This window comes from Triturus cristatus, chromosome 8, assembly GCF_964204655.1.
Source record: "Triturus cristatus chromosome 8, aTriCri1.1, whole genome shotgun sequence".
In the NCBI taxonomy this organism is placed as follows: Eukaryota; Metazoa; Chordata; class Amphibia; order Caudata; family Salamandridae; genus Triturus; species Triturus cristatus.
In genome coordinates this window covers 546,146,498-546,166,273 of record NC_140591.1, presented here as the reverse complement: position 1 = coordinate 546,166,273, position 19,776 = coordinate 546,146,498, and positions in this window count along the sequence as shown.

Genomic DNA, 19,776 nt, shown 5'->3' with positions numbered 1-19,776 from the left:
TTCTCCACCATACAATCACACACTGTGTATTATTTCATTCTCTGCATTATTCACACCCCAAAACTTCCCCTATTCGACGAAGTTCCTGTTCGGAATCAGCCCACAACCACAAGGTTTCCTGTGCATATAACATCAATATGCAACACAAACATACACACACAAGTCATTATTGAATGCACTTTTGGGATACTCAAGTTGCAATTCAAGAGCCTTGCCAATTCAGAGGTTGCTAGTGTACTCCACAGAAGTTGTTTGCAAGATAGATGTAGCCTATTGCATGTTGCACAAAATCTCCATGTGATGGGGGCTTACATATAAATCCTGACCCTGTTCTAAACCCACATCCAGTAACTTATTCCCATGAGCTTCTCATTTGGTTGATGCATTTCTATGGTTGGACAGTGTCCTGACTCTAATAAAAGGTGGGTTAGGTCTATACTATCCATATATATACTATCATGAGACAACTCTGTTTATTTCATATAATGTCATAACTAACAAACTATGCTTCAGTGCAGTGGTCTACAAACATTATAATGCCAAACCCCCCTGAGCAAACTATTTCTACATTGGGCCCCAATTCAAGCAGACATTTGTGGGGTGAATACATTTTTGAGAGCACAGAAGATGTACAGGGGATGAATTCAACCATACTGCACTGTGAGTTTGTACTGGCTAATGAGGTGTAAAGGAGTGGGCCTTCCCTCTTTCCACTTCACTCCAGGTTCCTGCAGCCATTTCTCACTGTTGACTCCTGCATTCTTTCTGTCAGGCCTGAAAAATATCTTGCCTACCTCCAACCCCTAATAACTCCTGCAGTTTTCCCTGCCTTCCTCAGGCCACCATGCTAACCCTCAAGACTCTTGCAGCACACCCTCTTTCGATAACATACCATTCAACTCACCCTGATCTCAAGAGTTTCATCTTGTAACATTCCGACAAGATTTCTCAACTCAGGCATTTGCAGCACGGTGCAACTGTTAGCGCTGAGAATGCTGCCACTCGAGTAGAAAATCAAATCAAGTGGCAGAAAGAAGCAGTGCCCTCTAGTGTGTTGTGTGGTGCCGTTCATGCTGATTTTATAAACTCCAGGTGCTAAAAATCAGCACGGGCTGTGCGGCGTGCCGAATTTGGCCCGTTCGCAGAACTCCCAAAATCTTTTTATATAACTCCAAAGAATTCCATGTAGTGAAACTGCTCAAGTTCCTCTCACTCATACAAAAGATGTGATACATGCTACTATTCTGTGGTTATGATAAACTAATAGAACATTTTCAATACTTTCCATGCATATTAAGTTGCATCTTCAACGATCACACCACAACATGGCAAAGAGATTCCCTTCTTGTCGGAAAGGCAGATCTTAGCTTTGTGATAGTTGCCAGGCTATATGAGGGAGAATGAGATTGGCTCAAGATCTCCTTGTACTTCAAGACTTTTTCTATTTATGAGTTGGCTTAGAACCCCTTTTATGGATTTCAAGGAATATGTTGGAAAGACTGCACCCTTCTTAATTTTCACTTTGTTTATTTCATTTATATTTGTCTTCTGTTAGCATAGACAGACATCTGAACAGTTTCCCCAATGCAAATTGTAAGTCCAGGTCTAATTTATTATATATATGTACATTGATACGTTTTGTTATTTGGCTCTCATGATTGTGTATCTAGCTGCCTGTTCTGGATTTTGATCAAGGAAAACTTTTACACAATGCATGCTTCCAATTGCAATAGTGCAAGTGGTATCTTTGTGAGATAAACGTTTGCTGTTTTATTCAGAAGACATCACTCTTGGCTCCTATTCTGTCAATGACTGAATCAGTGCCCTACAATTCTACTCCAAGCATTATAATAGTCTTCCAGACTTTTCTTGCAAACGTAGATTTATATCCACTTAAAGAGAAGATCCCCATATCTCCTTATAACACACTTTCTGGTATTTTTTAGTTTTGATACATTACGGATAAGATATGCAGTTTTTGGATCAAAGTATTTTAGAAATTGGACATAAACTAATGAACCCATTTTTTATTTTTTAAGAAATGTGTTTCACATTCAAAATTTAGACTGTCTGGTGCCCTTTCTCAGAAATCATATTTTTGGTTTTACTCTTCATGATATGTAGATTTTTCTTTTGCAATATATTTCCATCATGTTTGGTCGGGCTTGAAATGCATTGGATGTTTAGATATCAAGATCGAGTAATCACAGACTGCTTCAATTAAAGTGTATTTGTAAAATTTCCTGGTCACTGCCCACTGTGCTGATTTTAGCCTTTGAGGTATGTGTGTCAATGGTATTTTTCGATGGTTATGAACAGGTTCTCTTTCATGTGCATCTTTTTCAACCAAACCAACATTTTTTTTTTCTGTCAATGTGTTGAAATTCAGGTTTGTGAGATCAATCAACATTTGTGCAGTGAATATGGTGTTTCTGTTAGCAGCGGCTATGACGACCCAACAAACAGAAAGAATCAGTAGTGGTGCACAATTAGTTTCAAACACCATCTAGAAGTATAATAATTTTACAGCCCACTAGTGTCCTAGATATTAGGACAGACTATCAAATGCAATCCTTCAAAAGAGCACCATGCTGTGATTTGAAATTCCCGCGTTACACTGCAATTCCTCTATATATCTTACAATTGATATCCAGGACATCTCTCTTTTGACTCAGTCCCTTCCTTCCATCTTACTTTTTCCTCCCTCCCTTCCTTCTTTCCTTTCCTCCTTTCTTCCTTCCTTCCTTTCATCCTTCATTCCTTCCTTCCTTCCCTTCTTTCTTCCTTACTCACAAATTATATATTTGTACCAAAATACAGGAAGTGGGATACCTTTTTTAAAAGAAGCAGGGCGTTTAATGAAACATTGTGTCTCAACTAAGCTTTCTCAGATTTCTGAACAAAGAGAAATTAGTCAAGGATCTTACTGGAATGCACAGCTTGTACCAAGAATTGAACACATTCTCCCCAGACAAGCATGTGATACTTCTAAATGTTGAGATTTAACTGTGCTCTGCACCTAGGTAAATGGAAGCCATGATAGGTAATCATTAGAGGCCAAGTAGCTGGAAGACTTAAGGTGGGGGTCATGTTTGCAAATATGAATTGAATAAAAGTCTCACCATCATAATCTCACCAAATTACCTGATGCCCCAATATCTAATCTGGTTGGATGATCAAGCAATTTCTTCAGAAAACCTACAATGACATTTACTTATTTGTAAGAGTATGAGACAATGACTTAATAGAGCAAAGAAAAACAGATTGAAATATTGAGTTTAATGTTTTGCCTAATACAGAGTCTATTGGTAATTCTGCATGCATGTAACTATTTCCTCTAGTCATACAACTGTTCTACATGTATGTTTTAATCTTATTAAAAGCATATGTATTTCCTAAAATCGAGTGATTATGCTCCATATATATGCTTATTAGCTATGGTGTTGTTAGATATTTGTGATAACCAACAGTGCCATTCTTACAATACATCATACATATAGGAACATTCATGGAGTGGTAAACCACTGATATGCAGCCTGTCTGCCTTTACCTACCATCCACTATTAGCAAAATGATAGACAACCATACATCAAAATCAGTTGTCCCCCAACATGACATGGAGGAGCACATACACACACACACACACAAACACGTACCATAGTACATACATCAGTGATGTCAGTGACCATGCCATGAGTGATGTAATATGTGACGTCATCAGCAGTACATTGCGGGGGCGTGAGTTATAGTTAGCTGAACTAACTATAACAGGGGAATTTCTAGGGTTTTGTGCGAGGGAAATGTCCAGCTAACTATAACGACCCTGAAACCTGTGGTTTTTTAAGTGAATTTCTAAGGGTTTTTAAATGCCAATTCCTAACTATAACGCCCCTGAAACCTTTGTTTTTTTTCAGTGAATATATATATATATATATATATATATATATATATATATATATATATATATATATATATATATATATATATATATATATATATATATATATATATATATATATATATATATATATATTCACTTAAAAAACCATAGGTTTCACACATGTTATAGTTAGCTGGACATTTCACTCGTGAAAAACCATTGAAATTCCCCCGTTATAGTTAGTGCAGGCAACTATAACTTACGCGACCGCAATCCTCTGCTGATGACGTCAGATATTACATCACTGTATTTAGACACTTATTTACCCATGTCTTCTTCCATTAATTTTTAGCTATACATATATTACAAATATTTTTTTTTAAGAAAGACACATATGTCATGAGTCATGTAATATCTGACGTCATCAGCAGAGGATTGTGGTCGCGTGAGCTATAGTTGCCTGCGCTAACTATAACGGGGGAATTTCAATGGTTTTTCACGAGTGAAATGTCCAGCTAACTATAACATGTGTGAAACCTATGGTTTTTTAAGTGAATTTGCAAGGTTTTTTAAATGCTAATTCCTAACTATAACGTGTGTGAAACCTATGGTTTTTTCAGTGAATTTGTACGTTTTTTTAAATGCTAAGTTATGTATTTTTTTTTTTAAGGTTTCTACCGTACGCGCATGCTATGCGTACTCCGCGATTTTTCGCAAAAAAATTAAAGGAAATTTTGGCCCTTGGGGGTCCTTCTGGGACCCCTGACAAAGGCTAGGGGGTCAGGAACTGTCCACCCTGCCCCCTTTTCACGTTCTCCACCTTTGTTTTTCACCCCCTCAGACTGCGAGAGACAAAATGGCGGCCGACACTTCCTGGTTTCGACCGATTCGAATGTTTACTAAGATCTAACAACCAATCAGAATCGCGTTCGCGCACGGCAGCGTGCGCGTACAGTAAGTTTTACCGTACGCGCACGGTGCGCGCTTATAGATATATATGCTTTTAAATGCTATTTTCTCAGGAAATACTGAACAGATTTACACCAGTCATGTAATATCTGACGTCATCAGCAGAGGATTGCGGTCGCGTGAGCTTTAGTTGCCTGCGCTAACTATAACGGGGGAATTTCAATGGTTTTTCACGAGTGAAATGTCCAGCTAACTATAACATGTGTGAAACCTATGGTTTTTTAAGTGAATTTGCAAGGTTTTTTAAATGCTAATTCCTAACTATAACCTGTGTGAAACCTATGGTTTTTTCAGTGAATTTGTAAGTTTTTTTAAATGCTAAGTTATGTATTTTTTTTTATTTTTTTTTTTAAGGTTTTTCAGCGTGCGCGTACCGCGCGCCCACGTTACGCAGTTTGCGGAATTTTTCGGTGTCTACCGTACGCGCACGCTATGCGTACTCCGCGATATTTTGCAAAAAAATTAAAGGAAATTTTGGCCCTTGGGGGTCCTTCTGGGACCCCCTGACAAAGGCTAGGGGGTCAGGAACTGTCCACCCTGCCCCCTTTTCACGTTCTCCACCTTTGTTTTTCACCCCCTCAGACTGCGAGAGACAAAATGGGGGCCAACACTTCCTGGTTTCGACCGATTCGAATGTTTACTAAGATCTAACAACCAATCAGAATCGCGCTCGCGCACGGCAGCGTGCGCGTACTGTAAGTTTTACCGTACGCGCACGGTGCGCGCTTATAGGTATATATGCTTTTAAATGCTATTTTCTCAGGAAATACTGAACAGATTTACACCAGACCTGCAAAAGGCACATCCCTGACCTGAGGACTACCTCTCTGCCAAATTTCAAGTAATTCTGTTCAGCCGTTCGGGCTGTAGCTTGGACTAAAGGTCCTATGGAAAAATGCATGGGGAAAACGTGTTTTGGGACCCCCCTTTTTCTCAGCCCTCGCTTGACGAATCCCCCCGAGACTTTCAGGGAAGGAGCGGAGCGAAGCGCCCCACCTATTTTGAAAATTTCACTAGGATTCGTCAATCGGCGCCAAAGTTATTCCAAATAGAATGTTGCGGATTTCCTATGGAAACACGATCCTAACTATAACTATCTACTGGCGACCGCCAGTAGATAATATATATATATATATATATATATATATGATGAAACATGCTATGGAAAAGTTGATATCAAAACATATAACACAGCAAGGAATGGGTTAAAAAGTAAATTGCTACAATGGAAAAGAGATGGATGCATCTCTGCGGATGAATTTGATTTTCTATTTGTGGAACACCCATTTCTACCAAGATTATACTTCATTCCCAAAGTTCACAAACTTACTAAACCAGTGCCAGGAAGACCTATTATTGCAGCTATTGGGAGTATGGGAGAACACATCACGCAGTATGTGGATTTCTTCCTACAAGATCTAGTTAAAGAACTTCCAACGTATATTAGAGACACTGGGGATCTATTAAATAAGCTGACAAACATCCAATGGGCAGAAGATTTATTGCTCATTTCATTGGATATAGAGTCGCTCTATACCAGTATCGAACACAAAATAGGCCTAAACGCCCTAGCACACTTTTTGGGAAAAAGACCATTAGAAATGTATAATCACAACAAAATGTTGGTAGATCTTGCTTCGTGGTGTTTGTTTAACAACGTTTTTATATTTGGTAATGAAGTGTTTATACAGAAGAGAGGCGTAGCTATGGGGGCCTGTTTTTCCCCCAGCTATGCATGCTTGCATGTAGGTTGGTGGGAAGAGCAGGTCCTCAAATGCTTATTCCAAGATGAATACCGTACCCATGTGATTCAGTGGTGGCGGTATATTGATGATCATGTTTTTATCATTTGGAAAGGGGATGAAAAAAGTGCAAAGGATTTTATTGACAAAATCAATTGTAACAGCTATAATCTTAAGTTTACATCACATTTGAGCAAGACGCAAATTGATTTCTTAGATGTAAAAATTTATGTCAAAAATAACCAGCTGGCCACTTCCCTACATAGGAAAACAACAGCAGGGAACACCACTTTACACGCCAGCAGCGCACACCCACACCACACCATCAAAAGCATACCCCTAGGAGAGCTTACACGCCTAAAACGTATCTGTAGCACTCCTGAAGATTACGAAACATGTAAACAAGAAGCATTAAGCAGATTCCGCATGAGAGGATATAATGATAAAATCCTCAATGAAGCAGTTGGTAAAGTAGAAACAATACCTAGAACAACACTTCTATCCCCTAAAGACCAACTGGTGGCCATTGACATCGTAAATAACGCTCCAAGACTGATTACAACGTATAACAGACAAGAAAGACAGATCAGGTCAATTGTCAAACGAAACTGTCAAATCGTTCTGACTGATGGGGTTCTAGCCCCCATGTTATCTTCACGACCTACGATCACTCATAGGAAGGGCCCTTCCATGAAAACTCAGATCGCGAAACCATTTCCAGAACTTGCGGTTGCAAAGCATTGGTTACAACCCAAGCAAGGGTTTGTTAAGTGTTCTTCGTGCAGAGCATGTAGATTTGGAGTGAATACCGACACATACTCTACTCCTTTTAGCCCCCACACTACTAAAATTTTGGGTAGATTCAACTGCAAGACAGAGTTTGCAGTGTATGTTCTGACGTGCACCTGTGGTCTCAGATATGTGGGAAGTACGAAGCTGCAGGTGCACGTCAGAATCCTACAACACCTACGTGCCATAGTCAACAACGATTCATCTTACCCAGTGGCTAGGCATTTTAAGTTGGTGCACAACAATGATTTAAACTGTCTAAAATATTTTGTAGTGGCGAATGTACCCAAATCACGACGGGGAGGCAATAGGGAGAAGAGATTAAGACAACTGGAATCTAAAATGATTATAGAATTTGACAGTAAGACTCCCAATGGATTAAACAATACAGATGAAATGTACCACTTTCTGTAACTAACATTGGGTCTTACGATAGCTACACGTGTCTTGACAACTGATTTTAAACACACAGTGAGTTGTTCAGTCCCTTATTTACTTATTTATCTACTTAAGGACTGAGTTATCAAAGTATGTACAATGTTGATATTCAGCTTCTTTTTTAGACAATGTACAGTTCTATCAATACAGCCAAATGTGATTGTTTGTTTCTTCCACTTCGTATGTATTATTGAAAGCATCAACTGGTTTTAGTCAGATTTTAGCCCGGTTTTTAACTTTGTTGAATGTGGGTTTTTAACTGTCTTTTACCTTGATGTTTTTTAGGGTTGCTTACACATATTATTGATTATGTATTTTGCACATTTCTATTTTTGCACTAGCACTTTATGACGATCCACTTTGGATCAGTTTATTAGCACTCTTTATCCGTATAAGTGACACTGCTACGATTGGTCTGTTGACAGATAAATTAAATGGGCAACAAATATACAGCATTGAAGCAGTTATATAAAATATGGAATCATGAGGATATTTTCAAATTTGAAACTTAGTTCTAACCAATTGAATTGTTGCATTGATTTAACAAATCTTTTGGTTTTAAATCACGATATATACAATTGTTACTAAAGGTGTTTTTATATAGACATTTTATAAAAACTCTATTTATTAATATTATTTATAGGTTTTAGAACTATTTATATACATTATTAGTATTGTACAATTGTGTTATGTAATGAATTGACTCCAGAATTAGCATTCAAGCATTTAAGCAGTCCATGTTAGAAAACAGACTAAAAACAACAGTTACGTTTTGCAGTGTGTCTTCTATGTTTACACGTCATGTGATGTCAGCACTCTAATCACGGTGAAGTATTTAAAAATAATGATGAGCATGCTTCAAACTGACTTGTGAGCAAGGGCTTTCGTAGCCCGAAACGCGTCAGGTTCGAGGTTTAAGATCAATAAACTCCATCTAACCTAATTTCGCTGGGTCCGCGTCTCTGTTCGCCATTGCTGTGGAGGTGCAGGGATACTATCGCTTTTATATATATATATATATATATATATATATATATATATATATATATATATATATATATATATATATATATATATATATATATATATATATATATATATATATATATATATATATATTCACTGAAAAAAACATAGGTTTCAGGGACGTTATGGTTAGTTGGACATTTCTCTTGGAAAAACCATAGAAATTCCCCCATTGTAGTTAGTTCAGCTAATAATAACTCGCGCACCCGCAATGCACTGTTGATGACATCACATATTACATCAATCATGACAGTGACATCACCGATGACATCACTGATGACATCTCAAATGACATTAACGATGACATCACTGATGACATAATTCATGTGAAAATCTGATGTACCTCCTCACACTCTAATATAACCTTTGATACACCCACTGTAAAATACAGACTACCATTTTCGAAACCAAAGACACAGCAATACCAGTTACTACATACACACTCACTGATTCCTAGGTCTACATACACATACACTCATTCACCCATACAGTCACTTATACATGCAGTCACTCATCGATACAACACTATCATATGCACTTATATACCTATACAGACACTCACACACCACCACTTATCCAGAGTTACTCACACACGTAGTCAGGCATGCAAACAATCAATCAGACTCCCTTTACTCACCTATACAGTTATACAAACACCACATCACTTATTCAAACAGAAACAAATGCATACTTACTCTCTTATACAATCACTGATACAATAACTCTCACGTATAGTCATTTATATACTTCAACTCTCACATGCACTGCCTTTTACATATGTAGTTACTTGGACATGTACCATTGACACATCCATTCACTCACCAATACACCCATACACACATTCACCCACACATACAGCTGTTTCCACATGCACTCTTGAACCCATACACACAGTGAATCAACCACTCAAACATCTATGCACTGTCACACACCTCCCACCCACACACATACACTCAGGCACCCATACAAATACTCAGGCAACCTATCAATAACCCATATACACACTGATGTAGCTACTGACCGACCCATGCAGCAGCTTATACAACAACAGACAGACTGATACAGACATTCACACAGTTTAGTCACTACCCATGCATTCAGTATGACACATGTGATCACTCACTTAAACAGGCAGTCACGCACCTACTAAATCCTCCATCCAGACACTTATACACCGACTCATTCTTCAATACACCTTGGCATATATATCATACATATTAAAACTTTAAAGAAAATCACAGTCACTGGAAGATGTCATCAGTGATGTCATTTGAGCTGTTATCAGTGATGTCACTGACCATGTCATGATTGATGTAATATGTGATGTCACCAGCAGTGCATTGTGGGTGCGCAAGTTATACTATAACTGGGGAATTTCTATGGGTTTTTTCAAGAGAAATGTCCAACTAACTATAACGTCCCTGAAACCTATTGTTTTTTTCAGGTAATTTCTAAGGTTTTTTAAATGCTAATTTCTAACTATAACGTGCCTGAAACCTATGTTTTTTTCAGTGAATATATAAATATATATAATAATATATATAAATATATATATAAATATATATATATATATATTCACTGAAAAAAACATAGGTTTTACAGACGTTATAGTTAGTAATTAGCATATCAAAAACCTTAGAAATTCCCTGAAAAAAACATAGGTTTCAGGGACGTTATAGTTAGTTGGATATTTGAGTCATATAAAGCCAGAGAAACTCGCCTGTTATATTTAGTTGACCTTACTAATACTCGCGCGCCTGCAATGCACTGCTGATGATGTCACATATTATATCACTCATGACATGGTCAGTGACATCACTGATAACATATCAAATGACATCACTCATGACATCACTCATGACATCACTCATGACATCATCCAGTAAATGTGTGTTTCTATAAAATGTAAATATGTTTTATATATATATGCCAACTTGTAAATGAATGCATTTACAAGTGCCTAAAGGAATTATTTTGTATGTGTGTGACTGACTGTATAAGTGAGTGATTGAACGTGTTTTACTGAATGCATGGTTTAGTGACTAAACTGTTTAAAAGTCTGTATTAGTCTCTCCATTGGTGTGTAAGCAACTGCATTGGTTGCTGAATACCTACATGAGTGTCTATATAGGTTATTGATTTGTTGTCTGAGTATCTGTATGGGTCCCTGAGTGTCTGTGTGGGTGGGTGTATGAGTCTGTGCATAGATGTCTGAGTGGGTGATTCAGTGGTTGTATGGATTAAAAAGTGCATCTGGAAAGGGCTGTATGGGTGAGTTAGTGTGTCTCTGGGTGTGTTGGTGAGTGAATAAATGCCTCAGTGGTATATCTGTGACTAACTACATATGTTTTAAGCCACTATATGTGAGTGTTGGAGTATATAAATGAGTATACGTGAGACTAAGTTATTTCAAGTGTGGGTGTATAAATACGTGTCTGCTTCTATCAGTGATTGTATAAGACAGTAAATATGTGTTAGTATCTGTATAAATAAGTGATGTGGTATGTCTAAAAATAACGAAGTTGGTGTGTATACCTGTATACATGATTAAATGGGTATGTGATTCATTCTCTGCACTACTGACTAGGCATGTGAGTAACTCTATGGATGAGTGGCAGTATGTCACTGCATGTATAGATGTATGAGTGCATATTATAGTCCTCTATTGATGAGTAACTACATGTATAAGTGACTGGACGTCTGTGTAGACCTAGGAAATAGTGAGGGCCATGTAGTATCTGGCATTCTTCTGTGTATGGTTTCAAACATAGTAGCCATCATTTTACAATGGGTTTTTCAAAGTTTATATTAGAGCATCAGTATGTGCATCAGATTGTAAAGTGGATGATGTCATGAGTGATGTCATGAACGATGTAATTTGAGATGTCATCAGTGATGTCATCAGTGATGTCACAGACCATGTCATGAGTGATGTAATGTGTGACATAATCAGCAGTGCATTACGGGTGCGCGAGTTATAGTTAGCTCAAAGAACTATGACAGGCGAATTTCTCTGGTTTTATATGAGTCAAATGTCCAGCTAACTATAACGTCCCTGAAACCTATGTTTTTTTCAGTGAATTTCTAAGGTTTTTTAAATGCTAATTCCTAACTATAACGTCTGTAAAACCTATGGTTTTTTCTGTGAATTTCTAAGGTTTTTTAAATGCTAATTCCTAACTATAACGTCTGTAAAACCTATGGTTTTTTCAGTGAATTTCAAAGCTTTTTTAAATGCTAATTTCTAAGTATAACATCTCTGAAACCTATGTTTTTTTCAATGAATTTCAAAGGTTTTTTAAATATCGAACTACTATTGTGTATTTGTCATTAAAACTATTTTTTCTAACTTTTCAACTACATAAAATAAACTGCAAAAGTAACGTAATACATTTCACAAATTACAATGAGTTTTTAAATAATACAAAACAATTTAACATTCAGACAACAATTTTTCTCCCTTTTTTGCTGTCATCGGCTACTACTTAACTTCACTTTTCACAGTGATGCCAGTATAGTTTCATTATAAACAGCAGGGGAAAAAAACCCAATGAACTACTTTGTTAAAAGAAACCCAAAACCCTAATTCTTTCAAATATAATACAAAACCAACACAAATAATACATCCAATAGTACTTCAAATGTTCAAAGCTTACCTTTACTTCATAGATTGTCTGCAAATTCACCCAATACGCCAGATAATGTATCAAAAATTTCACTTTGAAAGCATCCAGTATGAATTTATTCAAGATCTTACGTAGTTTCTCTGCACATTTTCCCAATACGCTAGATAATATATAAAAAATTTCGCTTTGAAAGCATCCAGTATGTATTCCTTAAAGATCTCACGTAGTTTCTCTGCACAATTTTTCCAATACACCACATAATGTATAAAAAATTTTGCTTTGAAAGCATCCAGTATGAATTCCTTAAAGATCTTACGTAGTTTCTCCGCACAATTTTCCCAATACGCCAGATAATGTATCAAAAATTTCGCTTTGAAAGCATCCAGTATGAATTCATTCAAGATCTTACGTAGTTTCTCTGCACATTTTCCCAATACGCTAGATAATATATCAAAAATTTCACTTTGAAAGCATCCAGTATGAATTCCTTAAAGATCTCACGTAGTTTCTCTGCACAATTTTTCGAATACACCACATAATGTATCAAAAATTTTGCTTTGAAAGCATCCAGTATGAATTCCTTAAAGATCTTACGTAGTTTCTCCGCACAATTTTCCCAATACGCCAGATAATGTATCTAAAATTTCGCTTTGAAAGCATCCAGTATGAATTCCTTAAAGATCTATACACCTTCCCATTAAAGCCGAATAGTGTATCTAAAATCTTTGTTTCAAAAATTAGGTATGAGTTTGGAAATTGATAAGGCAATCTCGGTTTCATTTCCAAGCGTGTATCATTACAGTGAATCCAACCATTATTACACTTTAAATAAATTGTATAATGTCCACTTGTAGTAGTACTTCCAGCATGGAAAATAATGGCAACTGTTGCAAAAGTTCTTCCAGAAATAGATACTTGATTAGCAACAAAAATTTTAATTTTGGTTTCTACTTTTCTTCCATTTGGTTGACAGCGTTGCAGCATTATAATCAAATATTTTCCATATCTTTGTAGGCATAATGCAGATAGCATTCTTGATTTACAACGAGAGCACATCATCTTATGATCAGCTTCTTTTACTAATTTGGAAAATGGTACAGATTTGCAGTCAGGTATTGTTAAATATAAAAATCGTTCTCTTTCAAATATAGTCCTTGAAGATAATAAACACTCTTCACATTTATGTTCCCATTTGTAACTGAGTCCAAATAAACTCTCAATCTGAATTCCTTTATCTTCTAGAACTCCAAGTATAACCATCAGAAATTCTTGTGCATCTTGCTGTATATTAGCACTGAACGTTAAAGATCCACTACATGTATCCAACAGTTGGTGAATACCAGAAACAGAATGAATCTTACTTCTATCAGTTCTCAGTTCTTGAAATAAAGTATAGAGTGCAGAACATAAAGTTTTTTCCTGACTTTCCATAATTTCACCACAAACATCTTCAAGATAAAATATAACAGTTAGAATGACATTACCATTGCAGTTGACACCAGAAGCATTTTCTAATTGGTATCCAACAACATCATCTCTTGTTTGTATTATCTGCTTCTTTACATCTTTTCTTTTCTGTTGATTTTCTTTCTGCTTTTCAACCATAGTTAACTCTTCAACATATTTGCGTTATGAACACACAACACATTTCTCATAAATAGGATATTCACCTAAATGGGGAGCATAAAGCCTTCGCAAACGATTATATTCTCTTACACAACTAACATCAGCACTAACCGTGTCCTCATCAAAATTAATTAAATACAAACCAGACAACGTTCTAAATCGAGATAAGGCAACATATTCCCTCTTTAATCACAGTTTTTCCAACATTTACCAAAGCATTGTCTACACTTAAACCTTGTGATTTGTGAATAGTTATTGCATATGCTAAACAGAAGGAAAACTGTTTTCTACGAACATACAAGTCTTTTACAAGCAAAAATCATGCGGCAGAACATGCAATCTGTCTTACCTCTGCAATCTGATCAAATTTAACTTTCAAAAATTCAATTCCATTTCTATTTTGATATTTCACAAAATCAACAACTCTCCCCATTGCTCCATTCAATAAACCTTCTTCTACATTCAGATTATGCTTCAAAATTACCCGACAGTTTAAACATACATCTACATTTGTTTCTAAGCCAACAGTTTTTGATACAGACTTTTCCTAAGAATCCAATTTAGTCTGTAGTTTTTCTGAAAGAACAATTGTTATTCCTTGATGCTCTTTTATAGCAATAGCTTCAATGTGAACTTTTTCTTTATTTTCCAATTTCATAAGCTCTCTGTTAAATGTATAACACTCTTCCACTGTAGGCATTAAGCAAACTATAGACTTTTTTCTTTAATTTTCTTGTACATTACTTCTGCTGGTGTGATTTCATTTGTAAACAAGTTCTTTAGTAGACGACTTTGAAAAGCTTGTTTACCATGTTTGCTTAGAACACCAATTCTTACATCTTTTAGAATAATTGAATAATCTTCCTCTCTTGCTTGTCGCATATTCTGAGTGAGTTATTTATATTCAAAATGTAACCACAGATTCACATTTCCAATACTTCCCAAAGATTTCTTAGTGTCTTCATGTAGAAGAGTTTTAAACACTGGTTCTCCTTTTACAGAGGTTAGTTGTAGCAGATCTCCAAATACAATTAAATGTTTTCCCCCGAAGAGAACGTTGTAATCTGTTTTTAATAACTGTTGCATTCTTAAGTGTACAAAAGCAGACATTAAGTTTGAGACCATGCTCACCTCATCAATAATTAAAAATTTCATTTGCTTCAGCACTCTTGACACTTCATTAGAAGCTTCTCCAGACAACTTCTGATATTCTAATTTATTATCATGCTCCACTGGTAACATCAATAAACTATGCAAAGTAACTCCTTTAACATTGTGTGCAGCTAATCCAGTTGGAGCTGTTACCACACAACATAAATGTGAAACAGTAGTTTTTTGAAGAAAACTGGTCAAAACTTTAATTAAAAAAACTTTTACCTGTCCCAGCTTGACCACTGATGTACATCAGAAGAGGTTTAAAAGATGAACACAGACATTCTTTTTTTTCATGCAACAAACCATGTTCTATCCGTTCTCTCACTTGCACATATATTTCTTTCTGTTCAACATTTAATTGTTCTTCTAACTTTTCCAATGTTATATTCTCCTTGTGTGCTTGTTGCTTCATTTTCCAGCATTGGTTTTCCAAGAGGATCTTGACTACATGGACCACTACTTTGACTATCTTGAGAACTTTCAAGAGCTATATCAGCTATAAGAGTCTTTTCCTGTTCAACTTCATCATTCAACATTTTGAAATATGTAGGGAAAATTGGACATCGATTGCTATCTTTACAAGCATTAAAAGAATCTTCGTAGCAGTCAAACTCTCCAAGTAATTCACTTTCGCTATGCCATGGTTTAAACAGCTGCAGAAGTGCTAAATAGTAAAATTCTCGCTTATCTGGCGTTTCACAACTAAGTTTCTTGTGGTTTATAAGATTACCCTTTGCATGTTTTACTAAACAACCATGACATCCAACTACTGCAAACTTTCCTTCTTTTAAATTCTCTTTGACATTTCTTTTGAAGCTGTATTGTTGAAGTACTTCATACAGACATAGCTGCTCCAGATGTTAACTCCTTTTCGGGTAGTATGTGTCCAACATATTCGTTTTAAGAATGTCTGTACTATCTGGCTCATTTGCTGCTAATTGTTCAATTTCTTCCAATGATTTCAACACTCTATTTTGTTTGCAGGCAAGAACTAAACTTACCCAAATGATTCCTCATGACTTTGAACATAAACTTGAAGAACACAAGCGGTCTGAACATTCATACGATCCAATTTCTCGGTGGGAAAACATTTTCAAACTAAAGCTGTACGATTTTTTGCTAAGGCTATTCTCTTGTGCAATTTCTTCCCACATTTGTCTCATCTCTGTTTTTTCAGATTTTGTTATATACGATGTAACATAACATGCAACAGCAATTAAGTTATCCGCAACATACTGGATGTCCATGTTCGCATTTCACATTTTTAAAATGACTGGATTGTAGTCATTGATATACTTTAAGTTGTAGGTATTCTTTGGAGATTTCCGAGTTACAGAAGAAAAAAAAGAATTTACTCTTCCTTTACAAATGACTGGACGGGGAAAACCAAACCGACATTTGGTGTAAAACTTTTCTTTAGACTTATATTTTCTTCTGCAATACTTTCCACAACGGTGACTTTGGAAACGTAAAACCTGCTGTCTCAAGCTTCTATCTCCTCCTTCTCTTGGAATCTCACATGTCACATACTGTTCGATGAAAGACAATACTATTTCATCAGAATCATTTCCAAATTTAGGTGCATCCTTGATCCATACTAGCATATGTTTATGAGGTGAACCTCTTGCTTGATACTCCTTTCTCCAATAGAAATAGGTAACTTCTCCAAAAGGTGGATGCTTTTTATTACAGATAAAAGACATCATAGCTTGAAACTTATGATTAAAATATCTGCACACATTTACAAGATCCAATGAACACAGTTCACCAGGAGTCTTTATTTCAACATTTTGTATATTAGAATTCGCTTCTCTTAAAAACTATAGCAAATCTTCCCATGCATACTCTGCACAGCTAAGTGTGACAAACCATGTTGCTGTACCTAAGTTCCGTAACATACACTTGAGTTCTCCATGACGACGATACCAATACTCATTTGTTCGACGTTGACATGCCATCAAATTGATTAACTGTGCTACTAAATTTTCATCTGTTTCTTGAACTTTCTCCACAAATTCTTTCAAAGAAGTGATTCATGAACTCCAGTTTTAAGTATATGATTCACTGCATACGAGAGAGAAGACAGATCACTTTCAAACAAAAGGTGAAATATGTATGGAATGCACTGTCGAAATCTAGGATCTTCAGGATATAATCTTGTTGACCGATATTCTGAAGCTGGAATCCGTACAGGTTGGTCATCATATCATCTACCTTCTCCAGTAGGAAACAACTGTGGAAAACAACGAGCTTCCAAGCTTTTCTCTCATACACTCATTGGAGTTCCCTGTGCTTTTTTCATTTGAAATAACTCAATGCTACTTCCCATCACTTGCTTTGAATGCAAAGGACATATTGTATAATGTTCCTAAATCTCTTCAGTCCTTGACTTATCCACTTTCTCTATTTGACCACTTGAAATTTCAAAATCATCTTCTAAACGTATTACCTGTTCATCCACATTTACAATTTTGTAATAAATATTGTTCTCTATAAGATATAAGGTAGCCTTTTCAATTTTATCAACATCCACATATTCTTGCCATATTTTCTGACCCTTTGTGGGTTCACCATTACTAAAATAACTACTGCCTCATCTTCCTCTTTCTCTCCAGCAATAGTTTCAATGTTTTTCTTAATATCCAAAGGTAATTACACCACTCTTCCTTTCAGCCTTTTTTGCAAGTCTGTTGGTGGCAGTTTACCTGTTTTAGGCTCCATCCGAATTATAGTTTGAAAAGGATGAACAGATTGAATTAGAACCAACTCATATGTATTCAATTTGGCCAGCTCCTGCGGAATAGCTACTAACTCCAACGTATTATGCACTGCTCTAGCAGGCATTTTGTTCTCTTCTAAGTTGTTGTAACAATATTTACATATACGTTGATCACTACCTAACTCAAATCTACCTTCAATAAACAAGTAAGTTGTAAATTCTTCCCACTTACCATTGTTCTCCTTTTCACTTTTCAAATACAAATCAACATTCCTACTTTGACTTTTATAATGAGTACGTCGACAACAAACACAAACATAGTTTGGTATTTCAGAGCACACTACATTAAACTTTCCAATTTCTTCTTCAAACTGATCAGTGCTAATCACTTTCTCATCTCCTCCAACATCTGTAATTGTCAAACTTTGACTTTCTATGAACTGCTCTTCTGAACCAAAATATCGCATTTCAATATCATCACACTTTTTTTGAACATCTGATAAAGAACCATATAAAAGACTTCCATTCAGTTCACTTAAACTTAATGCAGGACTTTTTACATAGTGCAGGTTCTTTACAAAATTCCTCATTTCTGAATTGTGTACAGCTAACATCCTCAAATATTGAAAAACACTTTTACAAACTTTTCTTGAAAGACAAGCCAGAGAATGCCCATACTTTTCTGAGTATATTCTCGTAGCAAATTTCGCATTAAATCAATATATTCTCGTTGAATACTACAAATGCTACTACAACTCCACATATACACAGGAGCTCGTGGACGTTTCCCTTGCACTTCTTCAGCTATTAACTCTTCTGCACTTTTACCAACAATCTCCTCCTTTGGAAGAGGAACACCATCCTGAACTTCATAGCAACGACCTCCAGTATCAACTGCAAATTATAAACTATTTTCCTGGAAGTAACTTTCCTCATTAAAAAAGGCTCAGTACTAGAAGTATGTCTCCAATGTCCACTGAAGATTTTACAAAAGTTGGTTCTATTCACTAGTCTTTTTTTTCTACTTTTGTCTTTGAATACTTTGACTATTTTATCCAATACTTTCATTCTCTTTAAAATCAAAATGAACAACTTCTGTTTCAAATTGAAAGCAGTTTCCACTATACTTCCAATATGCTGCTTCTCTTTGAATTTGAACATTCTTCTTTTATATTTGCAGCATGTTTTCAATAAATTCTGCATCACTCTAGATTGAAAAAGTCTCTGACGAATTTCTTGAAATTGTTTTTGTCTCCGAGTACCAGATACTATTTCTTTATCATCTTTCCTCTTCCTCGTATTTGAAATGTAACTCTGCTTCATTTTACTTGAAAAATTCTTCTTTTTGCTTTGTGTGATGTTTTTCTCATTAAATGTTCATAATATTTTTTTCAACAATTGTCTTTTGCTTTTACTCGAACAAACAGTTTCTCTACTACTCACATTTTTTTCTACTTCAAGATCTTTCCTTTTCGTCAAATATATATTTTTCTTCTCTTTTCTTTTTTTTCACTTCTTCTAGGCATTTCCAAATTTCAATCCAAACGAAATAATTTTCTGACAAACAAAAAATAGATTCAATTACTTTTCACATTTCTTCACTATGTTAAAATAATAACATTCAATTGCAAAACTTCCACTAACAACTTCCAGACCCAGTGCTGCAACGTGATGGAGCACAACAGATGAGCACTAGGATGACTAGTAGTGCCATAGAACATACAGCACGTATTTATTTAATTATTTACATACTCCTTTACAATTTATATATAACTGCACGACCTCATACTTTTCACCTCTCCACCA